This window comes from Mustela nivalis (genome assembly GCF_964662115.1).
Source record: "Mustela nivalis genome assembly, chromosome: 20".
Lineage (NCBI taxonomy): Eukaryota > Metazoa > Chordata > Mammalia > Carnivora > Mustelidae > Mustela > Mustela nivalis.
Window position 1 is genome coordinate 21457175 of NC_139039.1, and position 16852 is coordinate 21474026.

General features: G+C 36.0%; 1 protein-coding gene across 5 annotated transcripts in view; it reads left to right on the plus strand.

Annotated features, from left to right (window-relative positions):
- The window catches only part of SGCZ (sarcoglycan zeta), a 1087941-nt gene that overhangs the window by 279751 nt on the left and 791338 nt on the right, over positions 1-16852 (plus strand). For 2 of the 5 annotated variants that reach the window (XM_082715515.1, XM_082715517.1), the window contains exon 1: positions 9899-10916. The exons of 2 other annotated variants lie outside the window; for them this stretch is intronic. The gene's annotated coding sequence lies outside the window, so the exon portion shown is untranslated. Of the gene's footprint in view, positions 1-9898; positions 10917-11364; positions 11461-16852 lie in introns of those variants that run through there. One more of the 5 variants, XM_082715516.1, reaches the window with a different exon arrangement.

Sequence of the window (16852 nt, forward strand, 5' to 3'; positions counted from 1 at the left end):
CAACTAAGCAGAGTGGCAGCCAGGGGAAGAGAGAGAAGCAGGCTCTCTGCCGAGCAGGGAGCCCTATGCAGGGCTTGATCCCAGGACCCTGAGATCATGACCTGAGCCGAAAGCTGTCACTTAACCGACTAAGCCACTTAAGTGCCACAGGGAAGTCATAATTTTTAATTATCACAAGGGGTATGTATACTGTATAATTTTCCTTCTTAAAGGAAATTTAAAACAAATTTCAAAAAACAGAATTCATAGAGGTCAGATTCTATTTCTAGCAGTATGGTAATAATGATCATATACTCTCAATTGCAAATATTTATGAAATAATTAACATAGTTGATATTAATAACATGTATACTTAAACATGAACAATATTGGGGTTCATCTTCAATGTTGTACAAGGTGTGTCCATGAAGAGGCATATTTGAAAAATATTTTATCAGTGACTGATTAAGATAATATTTCAAGTAGGGGTCACAGTAGTGTCAAGGTTAAAACAACAGTAAATAAAAACCAAACAAGAAAGCAAAGAGTTTACTGAGAAAAGTGACACAGTGCTGTCAGGAATGAATTACCCAAAAATTCCTATTATAGGCTTATGTCATGGATAAAGCTATCTTTAGGGCCTTCTAAGAGAGCCTTAATGTCAGAAGAAAGAATGCCTTAGATGTTTTATTAATTTTATAATCTTTATGATTTATAGATATAACGGAAACTTAATTAGTATTTTCAGTATGATAATATGAAAATTATCTAAATTACTTTACAACTCACCTTTATAGATGAAATTGTCATCAGATTTTTTGCAAAGACCAGGTTGCTAAAAATATTAGGATCATGTGGCATGTCTTTTTATTGTTGCTCTTGATGGCTGGCACTAATCAGGAATTTTAAGAATATGCAGGTGAATTTCTAGAAACATTGTCAAATATGCCCAAGATACAATATGCATATTTTTCTGGAATACTGCATTTCATCAATTATTTACTATTAAGACAGAAATAAATAAAGCGGAAGCATTAAATTAGATAGAAATATTTGAAAACTGACCCCAAAAAGTTGTATAATGAATGGAAATTTATATCATTAGGAAAGCAACAAACACTACATAAATAGAGTTACTTTTTTTTTTTTATACAGTGTAATTCAGATTAAATAAGAAATGCATGTATGTGGCCAAGAATCCATCAAGGTCCCAAATTTGTTCACCTAGATAAAATACAACAATTTCTTTAAAGACACAATCTGCCAGAACTCACACAATAAGAAGCAATTTATAAAAGCATATATTAAAGAAATTGAATTAGTAATTAATAACCTTCTAAAATCAGAAGTGTCAGACCCAAATGGATTTCCTAGAGGAATTCTACCAAATTTGTAAGGAAGAAATTATTATATTGATTCTCTTTAATGTCCTTCAGAGGATAGATGCAGAAAGGATCCTTCCTAATTCATCCTATAAATCCAGCATTGCTCAAATAGCAAAACAAGACAAAGCCATTACAAGGAAAGAAAACTATTGACCAATATCTCTCATGTACATAGAGGCGAAAATTTATAATCAAATATTACCAAATTGAATCCCCAAAAGGGTAAGAAGAACTATAAATAACATTCAGGTGGGATTAATACCAAGCGAACCTGATTTCAACATTCAGAAATGAGTTACTGTAATCTAATTACAGATTTAAAAAAATCACAGAATCCTTTCAATAGATACAAGAGAGCCAGTTGATAAAATCCAGTACCCATTCATGATAAAAACGAGAAATAAACTAGAAATAGTAGTTAACTCCGTAACTTAAAAAAGAAGATCTGCGAAATGTGAAGCTTTTCCATGTGAAGCAAAGGTTTTCCCTCTCACTACTCCTTTTCAACATCATACTAGAAGTTCTGGTTCATATAGTAACACAAGTAAAGGAATAAAAATTATACAAATTGAGAAGGAAGAAATACAATTGTCTATCTTTGTTTTAGATGACATGACCGTCTATGTAGAAAATTTAAACTACCTTACAAAAAAAATCTCTTGGCATTAATAAGTGACTACAGCAAGGTGTCAGGCTAAAATAATTATATATAAAAGTAAATTGCTGTCTGAAAATCAACAATGGATGAATGAAATAAGAAAGAAAAACAACACCATTTACATTGATAGCCCCAAAATGAAATACTTAGGTATAAATTTAATATAATATGTACAAGGTCTATATAAGGAAAACTTAATCTCTGATAAATGAAATCAATGAAGAACTAAATAAATGAAAAGATATTCCATGATCATGAATGGAAAGATAGTGTCAAATGTCAAATTTCCCAACCTGATGGATAGTTTCAGTGCAATCCCAATCAAAATCCAAAGATGTTGCTTCTTGGATACCAACAAACTGATTATAAAGTTCAAATAGAGAGAAAAAAGATTCAGATTAACTGACACAACATTGAAAGGGAAGCAAAAAATTGGAGAACTGATATTTCTCAACTTCAAAACTTATTATAAAGCTACAGTTATGAAGGCAGGGTAGTACTGATAAAAGAATAGACAAACAATAGATCAATGGACTAAAATAGAAAACCCAGAAATAGATCCACATAAATATAGTTAATTGACCTTTGACAAAGGAGTGAAGGCAATAAATGGAGCAGATAGTCTCTTCAAGTAGTGCTGAACAATAGAACATCCACATACAAAAAAGTGAATCTAGACACAGACCTTAAACTCTTCAAAAAAATTAACTCAAGTGTGCCTGGACGGCTCAGTCAGTTAAGCGTCTGCCTTCCTCTTAGGTCAAGAACCTGGGGTCCCGGATTCGAGTTCCATATCAGGCATTCTGCTCAGTGAGAAGCCTGATTCTCCCTCTCCCTCTGCTGCTCCCCCTGCTTTTTTTTTTTTTTTTCTCTTTCTCTATCAAATAAGTAAATAAAATCTTTAAAGGAAATTAACTCAAGGGGTGCTTGAGTGGCTCAATGGCTTAAAGCCTCTACCTTTGGCTAAGGTCATGATCCTGGGGTCCTAGGATTGAGTCCTGCATCAGGCTCTCTGCTCGGCGGGGAGCCTGCTTCCTCCTCTCTCTCTGCCTGCCTCTCTGCCTACTTGTGATCTCTGTCAAATAAATAAATTAAATGTTTTTAAAAAATTAACTCAAAATGAATTAAAGACATAAATATGAAATGAAAAATTATAAAATTCCTAGAAGATGCCAGAGGAGAAAACCTAGATGACATTAGTTATGGTTAGACTTTTTTTATATACAACACCAAAGATAATAATCCATGAAAGAAATAGTAGAAAAGCTGAATTTCATTAATATTATAAACAACTACTCTGCAAAAGACAGTATCAAAAAAATGAGAAGACAAGCCTTAGATTGAGAGACTATATTTGCAAGAGACACATCTGATCAAAGACTGTAACCTAACACACACAGAGAACATTTAAAACAAGAAAACAATGCAATTATAAAGTAGGCCAATGACCTTAACAGGCACCTCACCAAAGAAAATATATGGATGGCAAATAAGCATATGAAAAGATATCCTCATCATATGTCAATAGGAGAATGCAAATCAAAGCAACAACGAGATACCATTATACACACATTAGAATGGCTAGAATCTGGAATGCTGACAACATCCACTGTAAGGATGTGGAACAACAGGAACTCTCATTCATTGCTGGTGGAACTGCAAAATTATACTGATTCTATGTAAGACAAGTTTGGTGATTTCTTACAAAACTAAACATATTTTTATTATGGGTCTAGCAATCATACTGCTTGTCATTTACCCGAAGGAGAGGAAAACTTATTCCCCACAAAAACTTGCACGTGGGTGTTTATAGGAACTTTATTCATAATTTCTCAGTTTGGGGAGCAACCATGATGTTCTTCAGAAGGTGAATGGATGAATTGTGACATATCCAGGGAATGGAATATTGCTCAGCACTGAAAAGAAATCAGCTATCGAGCCAGGAGAAGACATGAACTACTTTAAATATAAACTGCCAAGAGAAAGAAATCAATGTGAAAAGGCTACATACTGTATGATCACAACTATGTGGCCTCTGGTAAAGACAAAAGTATCCAGAAAACGAAAAGATCAGCTGTTGTCGGGGGTAGGAGGCAGGGAGAGCTGAATAGGCAAAACACAGAGGATTTTAGGGCCATGAAAATAGTCTGTATGCCATTATGGTGGATATGAATCCCCATAGGTTTTTCCAAATTCATAGAATGTACACCACCAAGAGTGAATCCTAATGCAAACTATAGGACTTGGGTGATATGTTGTGTCAGTGTAGGTTCACCCTTGTTAAAAAAAAAAAAAAAAAAAACATGTATCATTCTGGTTAGTGATGTTGAAGATGAGGGAGGCTATGCATATGTGGGAGTTGGGAATTTATGGGGAATCCTCGAATAGTCCTCGCAATTTTGTGATGAGCCTAAAACTGCTATAAAAATAGTCTTTTAAAAATACACAAAAGACTCCATCAAAGAAATTAATGAGAAATATATGTGAAATGGCAAGAGAAATAATGCAGCCTATATATCTGACACAGATATATAAAAACCTTATATTTTGGGCCTAAAAGATGTAAAATATTTCAGTAAAGTAAGGAAAAAGACTCTTTCAAACAAATCATATTTAATTCAAAATATTTGATTCATAGCTAATTCGTGAAATAATAAAGAACAACTTTAAGTTTTCTATTTATCTAAAGTCTAAAATTGCCTAATCTTAAGGTGTAGAAATACCAGGATTTTCCCGATGCTGGGCAACAGTATTACAAATCCAAGTTTCAGAACAGTGAAAAGCTATTATTAAAAAAAATCAATAATTATGTTGCTGGCCATAATTATTTGGTCAATGGTAGTCATCAACCTTAAGTCCTAGCCTGTACTTGTCGTTCCGTTGAAATGATGACGAGCTGCTTCTGCCAAATTCCATATCCTCATAATATTAAAGCACTATCTGTTACTGGGCAATGAAGACATTAATTCACCATGAAAACCTGAATTCAAATCTTCAGTGTCAGCCTTGAATTTCATCCATGGTTTATTTCTAGTAATCCAACAGACCTTACAATAGATGCTCCCAAATTGTAGATTTAGAGACTAATGAGGGGCTTCTCGTGTGTTTCCATTCTTTGGAGGACTAAGAACAGGTTAACCAAATTATTTCCTTTAGATTTATTGCTCTCAGACCCTCTGAGGCCCATAGGCCAATGATCAGTGTGTTGGACTGCCTCGGCCTCAGATTCCACTAACATTTATGGAGCATTTATTCTGCAGGCATCATGTAAGGCATTTCCATAACAATATGTCAGAGTCAGAATATTAGCTTGGCACTTAAACTTTCATAGCATAATAACAATTCAGTCTCCCTTTCATATCTAAAGCCTATGTCTTTGGTGTACTTGATACACCAGCACAGTCTCTACATTTCAGGAATGCAATCAATAATTAAATATAATGAAGCTCCTGTTAAAGAAAGACCTTTGATTTTAAAGAAATGTAATATTTGAGAGATGGATATGTTAGCCATCCATTCCTCTATATTAAAATTACACATTTAGTCTCTATACTAAATTAGATCTACAGGAAGAAAAGTATATAGTGCATATTATCACAAGTCCTACATGTAGAAATATCCTCAGGGTTGTTATGCCTTTAGCATTTATGCTAATTCTTTATTTTAAAATGTCAGTTTGAATGAATAACAATTTTGTTCTTAACAAAGCTACAGTGAAATATTTTTCTGCTGGTGCGGACCAAACTATATGATTTCACAAAAATTTAACAAAAACTGTATATACCTATTAATTTTCATTTTTAGCCTTAATTAGCAGCACACCTAAAGCCAAAATCAGAGATAAAATTATAATAATTCACATGGTCTAGTACCGTATATTTCTTCTATTCTCTTCAGGTAGATTCTATTTTATTTTATTTTTGCCTCCTTTGTGTCATTTTACCTTACTTTTCACCTTCATCTCATCAGTTAGTCTAGAACTATATAGGATATAAGAAGAGTTACCACATTTTTCTCATTGAGCATATTTAAAGGAACAATAGGCTAGGATATTTGACTTTGAGAATTAATTAGAAATTCCAAGACATGTGCATAATAACTGCAAGTCATATGCCAATATTAGTTTTAAATATTTGATGCACTCTTCAATCTTGAATGATGTCACTGATACTGATTTTCTTATTCCTTGGTAGAATTTGGCCAAGAGTTGAATTTATCTAAAACATCTTGGCTTTCATAAAATATTTCCACATGACCTGGATGGTAGTGTGACAAGCCAATCAGGAGAGGCCAGGACCTGAAACCATATGAAGGCGGAGGCCCTTGGCAGGTGTTGGACAAGCAGTCAAGTCTCTGAAGGTCAGCTGAGGCCAAAAGGACTTGACTATGATGGGACATTAGACAGTAATGTCTGGGCTCTTGGGATATTCCAAAGTCATCAAATGTGTACTAATGAGGATAACTGAACTCCATGGCAGCTGTTTCTCCTTATTCTGTGTGGGGAAATCCTGGCATTATTTGTATTAACTATTAACAGAAGGAACACTGAATCAGACTGGAATGTATCCCCTTAATGAAGTAGGGCCATGTTATTTAATTTTTGCTTTTAAATCTTATGTAGTTTTTTTTTTTAACCCCTTTTCTCCATATGCTAGTTATTGAAAAGAGTAAGAAACACTCTGGAGGAATTATTTCAATAGTTTCCTTAAAGAAATATTTGTATCTTTTCCTTCCAGTCCTCTGCCTCCTTCCTCCTTATACCTCTATCCCTCCTGCCTTTCTTCTATATTGCCTTGTTTCCTCTCTTTTTTCTGCTTGTTATTTCTCTCCTCCTTTATTCTTGCTCTCTCTTTTATATTGATATACTAAACAATTCCAAAGGTGGATTTTATTTATATCTTTTTTGAGCTTAAGAATCCGATTCTTTAATATGGTATATGTTAAATTTAAATTTCCTATTAAAAATGTAGTTGATACTGAGACACTATCTATATGGTATGCTCATTGGACTATGACACTTTTGAAGTGTAAGAGGATCCCTTTGGTTGTCAGTTCTCTTTCAAAATTAAAACATCAACTGGGTTCACCCAAAAGTCCTACCAAACCAGGACAACAAAATGCAGTTCCAACATTTGTTTAGAATTGAGAATGAAGTTGTACACCTGAAACATTGTGTGCCAACTATACTCAAATTTTTTTAAAAAGTGAATTTTCACAGTGATAATCATTTTCATGATATATAATAAAATACATTATACATCTTAAATATAGACAACTTTACTTGTCAATTATACCTCAATAAAGCAGGAACTTCCCTCCTTGCCCCCCGCCCCCCAAGAAACTCAGTGCATTTGAGATAATTAGATGATAAATGCACATGCTCCAGTAAGGCATGATGCTTACCAAGATCCTCCAAACCTTTAGTAAGGTCAAAGAATAAAGTTTTTAACATTGTTGGTTCTGTGTATATTTACCATATCAATATAATTTATTTTAAGAACCTGGATTAGCTATAATTTGTGTAAGTTAAACATGATAACAAAATCCTTCTTATAACCATTTATTATCTTCTGTACTTATTTTCTACAAAATTGGCTGAAATTTGACTTGCAAATCAGTGAAAGAGCAGTGTAAATGCTGTTAAAATTTAATATCTATGTTGCAGAAATATGAAATGTTTTCACTGAAATCAAAGTTTGAATTACTGTCTAGTGTTCTTAGTGATTGCCCCATACATCAATCGTGATTTGTATTTTCCCTTTTGTAAATTCACCTATTTTTTTCATGTAATTAACTTTAGACCTACCGAGATCATCTGCATTTCAGCCATCTACTTGCAAATCACATCTTTGCTGTTCAACATGTTATAAAGGCCATCTCAGGGTGCCTGGGTGGCTCAGTGGTTTAAGCCTCTGCCTTCGGCTCAGGTCATGATCCCAGGGTCCTGGGATTGAGCCCCGCAGCATCAGGCTCTCTGCTCAGCAGGGAGCCTGCTTCCCCCTGCCCTCTGCCTGCTTCTCTGCCTACTTGTGATCTGTTAGATAATAAATAAATTTTGAAAAATAAAATAAGATAAAAATTTCTTCTCTCCTCTGTTGTTATTATCCTGTCCAAAATAAGTATGCTTCCCTTTATGCATGTTTTTCTTATTTCCTAAGGTATCCCCTGTTTTTGGTCCTGTCCCTTCTCCAGCACTAGCAGGAAAGAATACCCGTGATCCTGATTGGTTTGTGCTTTTTCTGCTCATCTGAGACAGCAATGGAAAAGTGAAGCCAAACCAAACCTGGGAAAATGGCAGCTTTGTTGTGCTGGGTCTTGCACCAGCAATACCAGGGTTCTTTAAGGAGCTGCTTGCTTTTCAAGCAACCTAAGGGAAGCTATCCCTCAGTTATCCTGCCCGTATACTTAGAGGCATGCATTTTCTTGAGAAGAAGAGTTAACCTCTGATGAGCATCTTTTTATAATTTATAAATTGCTCTATCCACTGGGTCAATACTTAAAACATTTTGATTCCTGGTATATGAAGGTAAAGGACAAAACTTTTTTTTTTTTTTAAAGATTTTATTTATTTATTTGACAGAGAGAAATTACAAGTACACTGAGAGGCAGGCAGAGAGAGAGAGAGAAGGAAGCAGGCTCCCCGCTGAGCAGAGAGCCCGCTGCGGGACTCGATCCCAGGACCCTGAGATCATGACCCGAGCCGAAGGCAGCGGCTTAACCCACTGAGCCACCCAGGTGACCCAGGACAAAACTCTTAATATGCAATTTTCTCTCCTTCCCTTTTTTAAGCTGGAATTCTCATGTTGTGAGTGCAGTAAATTACTGATGTTAAGAAATTAAAACAAAAAGAAATGCCATGTGCATTAAGTTTATGTTCTGTCAAGAGAGAATTTTGGCTTTGATAATGATAACTAAAGACTATGTTAATATTGTGTGAGTATACATATATACTAAATAAGGAGATCAAAATTTAAATTTAACTACTGCATTAAAGAAAATACCTTAATTCCTTGGTAAAGATATAAGAGAATACACTTGAAATAAATGGAACATAATAATAAAAATTTAAAAAACTTTAACAAATTAAGGTTTTAGCATATTAAGAATTTTAGCTTCAAATTCAACTTATTCTGTTGAAAAAGACTTGAGAAACTTCTTCATTACATTGTTCTTCTGAAGTTTGCTTATATTAAAAAATACTAAATAGGGGTGTCTGGGTGGCTCAGTCCCTTAAGTGTCTGACTCTTGGTTTTGGCTCAGGTCGTGATCTCATGAATTGTGGGATGGAGCCCAGCGTAAGATGCTCAGTGCTTAGCCGGGAGTCTGCTTGGAAAGTTTATCTCTCTGCCCTCCCCATAAATAACTCTTAAAAAAAAAATGCAAAATATTGACACTAACATATTCCCACTCTGACCACTATTCTTTCTTTCTTCTTTAAAGATTCTGGAAAAAAAATTTAGAATTATATGGATAAACCTGTTTGTATAAATTAGAAGATGTGCTTTTTTTTTTGTACCTAGTCTTGATTATTTGAATTATCTTCCTTTATCTTCCTTATCTTCTTTATCTTCCAGGTAAAGAATACCAAAATATATGGAACACATGATAGATTTTTGCTTTGTCACCACCAGATTAGCAAACCTTTTTAAAAAAAAATTAAAAGGGAACAGAAAGGAATTTTATTTGAGCCCAAGTCAGGACTGTTGCCCAGGATACGCAATCTTCACAAGAAAGAGAGGGCTCCAGGGAAGGAACATTTGGTGCAGCACTATATGTTTTTATTTTATTTACTTATTTATTTTTACATAAAGAGCTACAAATCATCATGATGAAGGACATTCCAGAACGTTACAGGCTTCATCTTACATTTTTAGCATGTGCAAGTCTGTATGACTTTAATCTTATGGTAAGGAGGGAGGGTTTTGTTTTGTTTTTGTTTTTCCCTCATCTTTGCTTGGAATGTTTTTGTTTTTGCTTTTGTTTATTAAAATAAACCAGATATGGGATGTGTAATAGGGGCAGAAAGAGAGCCCATGCTTTGAGGTTTTGTCCAAACATTTTGCCTTTGATAATGGCTCAACTGTAACTTTGCTGGGAGCCCAGAAGCAGGCCCACAAACATGAAACGTTGAAAATTTCCTTTATCAGCTTTTCATTAAGCCAATACGTTCTAACACTCTTCCTATCTATCCAATGACTTAGTGGTGACTGCCCTAGCCGTTTTCCGTTGTCCCTCTGCGCCCACCAGTCTTGCCATTTTGATCTCTAAGATTCTCATTAGCAATGTTATTATTACTTCTTTCACAAGAGTTTCTTCAAATGGCAGATGCCTTATTGGTTTTTAAGAGTCTGATTTGTGCCTATTGAGGTTTTGATGTGCTACTGGTCAAAACAGTAGGAATTTCTTATTTTATTCCCCGAAGCCCTTGCCCTTGGTTTATGCTGTGAATTTCCCTCCAAGCTTCCCAGTGCCATCTTGCTTTCTTCGATTCAGGTGTACTTTTTATTCCCCCCCGAGTTGAAATTATCCTAATTCAGCCAGATTTAGTGTTTCTGGCTGCCTGTGCACAGGTACTGAGACGCGTCAGCACCCCCGGAAGCACTACCTCGTTGAGGCGGTGGGTCACAAACACGTGTTCTGACCCATGAAGTCTCACGGGAACCCCCCGGAGTCTCTCCTGCTGCCGGTTTCTACCCGGAAGGATTAGGACAAACTCCGACGAGCTCGGAAGGGGATATAAGCCGTGCTTGCTGTGGGAGAAGCTGCGCAGGAGGCGGTGAACCGAAAGGGCAGATGGGTACTTTCGCCTGCCTCCCCGAGCCCTTCCGGAAACTGCTGCGGCGTCTTCCGTGCCATCTTGTCGCCAGCGCTGCCGGGTGACGACACTGAAACAAGTCAGTGACGAGTTTGATGTCCTTTTTTCAGGGAGGGAGCGCCCCCTGGGTTGGGGCGATAGGGCACCTAAGTCATGGCGCACTGGTCCTCAGAGATTTGGGAGCCAGCGAGGGGTTTATAGAGTGTTAGAAGGGGTGAGGCGGAAACGAGGCGTGATTGGGTGAGAGGGCGGGGATTTCCGTATAAGGCCGGCGGGTCCTGTTTCCTGGGGCCGCGTCCTCCTGCTGAAGCCCAGGTGGAGGCTAAGTGATGGACGTGCGTTAGGTCCGAGTGCGCATGACCGATTGGTGACGTGAACCAGGCCGCTGGAAAGGCCGGTTTTGTGGGTCCTGATACATGAGTTAACTTTGAACTTGGATCTTTGATCTTGGAAGTGTTGTTTCCATGCGGTGATGGCTGTTGTCTGGGAGGGGAGGCGTCTCCTCTCCCGTCTTAAGCTGGTGAACAGAAACCTGCGAATGAAAAGGAGAGAAGACCGAGTAATAAAGTTAAAATCATGCGCACCAGAGAGCTCGTAAAAGACACGGCTCGCTCGCTACACGGGTATGGTTCCAGGCTCCCCTCACTTAGCAGAGGAAGGGGGAGGAAAGTCTTCCGTGAGAAGAACAAATAGGTCTCTTTAGGAAAGGCAGCGGGTTTTAGGAGGACACACAGGAGAGAAAGTTGGTGGTAATGTTTGTTTATGTAGCGGCAGCTGGTTTCCCCCCCTGAGATTTAGGATGGGTTTACTCTTGGTCTGTCTCCGAGGAGTAATGCGTGGCCCCTTCATTTTCTGGAAGTAGCCGCGGTTAGTCGGATAAGGGAAGCTCTGAGAGGCTTCGTTGGGCATCTGTTAGGTCTCAGATGTCATCAGCTTAAAACACGGTCCGGTCAACTCGGGTTCAGGGTGGGTTCTCGCATTAGAAAGTCTCTAACTCCATTTTTTGATGTCCTGGTAGCAAAATCATTAGTTCTACTGATGATCATAAAATTTGAAGACATGAATTTAAAAAGAAAACCAAACAGGTACACTAGCCTGTACGCTTAGGAGGGAGACTCAGCTTTTGCTTAATCAGCCACAGTTGTTCTGGTGACATAGTTTGCCATGTAACGTTCTGTTTCCAGGGGCTCTGAAATTGTACAATGCCTTTGACTTCCGTCCCACATACTCTGAAGTAGAGAAGGGATCTTGAAGTGATTTTTAATACATCGAACAAATAGGGCACAATTAATTAATGACCTCTTCGGAATTTTGCAAAGTATCGTCAAAGAATTAACTTCTTTCATTCAGCTTATAACTTGCTATTTTGTAGCTTTAGAAAAATTCCTTGTGAAGAGCAAATCCTATGGGAATGATTTTAATCTGTTTAACTGCTACCATATTTATATACTGTCTCTGCACATCCAATTTTGTTATCTCTGTACTTCTGGGCACACATCCAGAGAGGTTCATCTCGTTTTCTCTGAAAATTAAGGAAGCTAAATTCACACATTTTTAGTAAAAATATACTGAATTGAAATATTTAAAATTTTTTTATTACAAATATCACAGTAAATAATAGGAACCATTCTATCAGGTCAAGATAGAATTAAAGGGTATCTAGAATAGTCAGATTTTCTGGGAATGGATGCTGAGTTGCCTGTAAAAGCAGGCCTTACTCAAACCACTGCTCTGAGGTTACAGAACAGTTTTGCTTGAGTATATAGTTACTGCCAGAAAATGACCTTTCAGACACTTCAAAGTTTTACATCCTAGTTCAGAAAAATGTACATTATTTCATTTTTAAAGGCCTCAAATCCAAATGAAAGACAAAAATATAACAATATAAATTGCAGTTGAAAAATTGGTTCAGTGTTTGAAATTGGTGGTGGAAGTTTCACTTCTTCCTCTTTGGTTGAGTGTAAAATACGTAAGTTTGTGTAATACAACTTCTTCGAGAATCTTTCTTGACATCACCCCCCTCCCAGATCCTGGCAATCAGGTATTTAATTTGTTTCCTCTTAGAGTGCCTTTATTTCTTATTCCACACATTTAATATATACATATTGCCTTGAATTGTTATTTTGTCTAAAATATATGCAAAATACTTTATGCCTTGATGAGGCTTCATATCTTATATTGTTTTATATTCCTAGCGTCTGATGGAGAATTTCAAGCTCTTCCATGTATAAGTATTTTTGTATTCATGATTCGGGTGCAAGCATCTTATTTTGGGAATCAGGGAATATTGATTAGAATTAGATAATCTGTATCCACATGGATCATTGTTTCTTAAATAATATTTAGCAAAAAATAATTTTTGTTTTGAAAACAACTGATGGAATAAGTTACATTTTAAAAATGAAAACATTTTTCCTTAAAGACTATCTTATTTAATCTTTTTATATCAAATATGTTTTTTAAGGCTTGGGGGCACAGGACTAATTGCCTAATTCAGTATCAATATCATTACAAAGGATAGTTAGTTCTAAGCAGTCTTTTCATGCTTTTTGTGGTATTTCTCTAGTTGTTACTGCTTCATCTCTTACTCATGTGGTTCCTCACGGTTTGGGATTGACCAAGGGGTATTTGAAATAAAGCAGCCAAAGCAGGCATGAGCATGATGTGACATGGCTTCAAGATATCCATCAATATCTTAGTGGTAAGGAAAATAAAATCAAGTGTATTCAGATGAGCAACAGGTGATTTGAACTCTCTGAAACCACCAGAAACATTTCATTATTCTTTGCTATTGGATGAAGTGTGTTCTCATGGATTACTATTGCTTGTTATGTAAAAACAATGCAAATTGCTTCATGCCATTTTCAGCTTTATTTTCTAATCTAGGATTTCTGTTGTTTAGCTTGTTCTTTGTTTCTAAAGGCCTCTCATTGGCTGAAAATATTTGGACCCCTTCAGAAAATAATCTTTTATTAAATTATAACAAAATGTATGGAAAGGAGTACACAGAATCTTCGTTATAGCTCTTTTCTATTTGTTGATTGTTGCAAACCTTTTATCTGTAAAATGATCCCAACAACTTGTGAAAACCTCTGAAAGCAAATTCTGGCCACTAGTGCTTCAACTTTGAGCTTACCAATGACTGCTGGAGTTGTTTATTTAGGAGATAGCCTTTTAATCCGTTATCATTGTTCCTCCTTAGGAGTCTCTTTGGCCCATTATACAGAGAAGAAGGCTTTCTATTGATCTCTGAATTATTTTTTTAAAAATTGGAGGTACATTTAGTTGACTCCAATTTGTTCATTGTCCTACTTCCACTGAATATTTCCTTCTTTAAATACAGTCTTCATAAGTGGTTCAGAACCTCTTGATAAAAACAGTACAAGTGAACAAGGTTGTCCAGTTTTTCTTGTAATGCAGACAGTGATATCTGGAGAGACAGATTTGCTGACATGTGATCCAGGAATCATTAAGTGCCACTTTCAAGTCTTATTACAGCACCATTTGAGTTCAGGTGATTATTAACCTTATGAAGCTCTACTCCTGAGTGTCTGACAGTCTGGTCACATAGACAGCAATTCAGCCTACACAAAAAGGCCTAAGCTAGCATGCATTCCAACTTATTATTTAGTTCATTCCATTTTCAAGCAATAAATAATACACTTGAAGGACCCCAGATAACTAGCAGTTAGTCTTAACTCTACTTTTTACTGGTGTTAGTTTCTACACTTTTACAGTGGGACAAGAAGCCTTATGGCGAGTCTAAGCAATAAGATTTATGAAGAGTGTAGCAAAGATTGCTAGCAGATGTGTGATAAATTGTAGACGGTGCTACTATTAAAAATTACCATGGGATAGTATTAATACTAGTTGGTCTTAATTTTTCAAACAGGGTCTGTATTTTAATATTTATTATCTCTCTAATTCTGTTTGTGTGTTCTCTGAAATGACAATATGTATAAAATTGGCATCAGGTATATTTTTATCTTCTTTGTTTGAGAAACATATATTACCAATGTTAACAAATACTGTCAACAAAAATTTTATTCTAAATAGTTTTAAAATATTAATTTGTTGAATCAAACAAACAGTATAAAAGCTGAGTATTGTTATGATCCCCACTGACATATAGAAAAATGAAAATCTTATGCAAGGTCACAGAGTTAGATACTAGGGGAGAGGTTTTGAACCTCCAAAGGTTCAATCAGCCTTTGGAGTCCATATCTCTAACCAGAACATATGCTGCCTCCAGGTTGACTAATCATATTTATGTACGAATTTATAGTTTTCAAAATAGTTTTTAAAAAATTCATTAGCTGGCTCTTGGTAGCAATTCTATAATGTATGCTGGTCAGTGTTATAGTTGTTACAATGAAGAAGACTCTTTGATGGTAACTGGACATCCTTATGCCTCCAAACAAAGGAATGGGTGGGTCAGAACCTCCGTCTATGGTGTTTTGAGTGCATGCTCTCCCCAGAACAGTAATAAAATTTCCCCAATATATTAAAAAACAAAATTATTGGTTGTTCAAGCAGACAAAAATCTCTTATAGAAAGTTCTATGAGACTATAAGATACAGAGTTGCTTCCATTTTAGTGAATTTAATGAAATTCCATTTAATTGATTGGTCATTTTTTTAAATTTATTTTTTTTTAAGATTTTATTTATTTATTTGACAGAGACCACAAGCAGGCAGAGAGGCAGGCAAGAGAGAGAGGAAGGGAAGAAGGCTCCCTGCTGACCAAAAAGCCCGATGTGGGGCTCAGTCCCGGGACCCTGAGATCATGACCTGAGCCAAAGGCAGAGGCTTAACCCACTGAGCCACCCAGGTGCCCCTGATTGGTCATTTTATTATCATTTGCTACATTCAGATATCTCTAGACTTTAAATGAGTATTGCACATTTCTAAGGCATAGGAATATCCTTCTTTTCAGAGGATTCTTGAGTTCATAGAACAGTTATATAAAATTTGTGTGAAAGAGAAATGGTAACTTTTGCTTAAAGATGCTGTTGTAAGAGACTTTCAAGAATATGACCCAGAGAAGTGTGTTTAATCCTTCTTAAATGAAAAAGTGTTCTTAAGTTAAACTAACCAGGAACTGTGGACTTAGTTCTGAGAACTAGTGGGATGAAGCTGCTGGGCATAGCCATGGTGATACTCTGCTGCCACACTTACTTCAGTTGCATCCCCTTGCTCACTTCAATTCCCCCTAAAAATGATAGATAAAGAAAATTGGGAAGAAGCCAGCTGGAGGATGTTTACCTCTTTTGTCCCTTATGAAGACTGTATAGTATCTTCTTGAATATCAAGTATAAAATAAGACAATCACTTTTTATAGAATCCTTGATTCTGCTACTATCTATGGTATTAATAACCAAAAGTATACAATCTATAGTATTTATCAAGAGGGCAAAACTTTTTTGGTTTCCTTCTATAGATATATTTTTCCTATCTGAAATAATTACAAGTATAATATTAACTGCCCTAATATCCTGTAGAAACTTAGTAAGATTGGTATAAAATAATGAAACTGAAAGCATCCTGAAAGGTTAAAAGCCAAAGAAATATGTTGTTTTATGGTTCCATATTTTAAACACTCACTTCTTAATTACTTTAATGATGTGAGAAAAGTACAGGTGGTACAAAATAGAAAAGGCAAAAAAAATCATTTAGCTGTTTTTCAAATGGAGTCCAAATGCATGCACATTGAGAAGAATACACAATTACAAATACGTGATCTCTCCTTGACTTCTCTTTCAGTTCAGTCCCATTGTAAGTGTTCTAGAACCTTATATATACAGAATAGGATGCAAAGTTAGTGATCTATTAATGCATAGTTCAGAACTGACAGAGTCGGCATTTGGTTGGTCAATTTATAATAAGAGGTGTTTGCCGTGGATCAATAGATCAGCATGAAATGTCTAAACCAATGGAAGAATTGAAGATTCAAATAAAGAATCTAATCTTAGTGTTATATTACTAGAAATGATTTTGGACAGTCATTCTTTCTCAT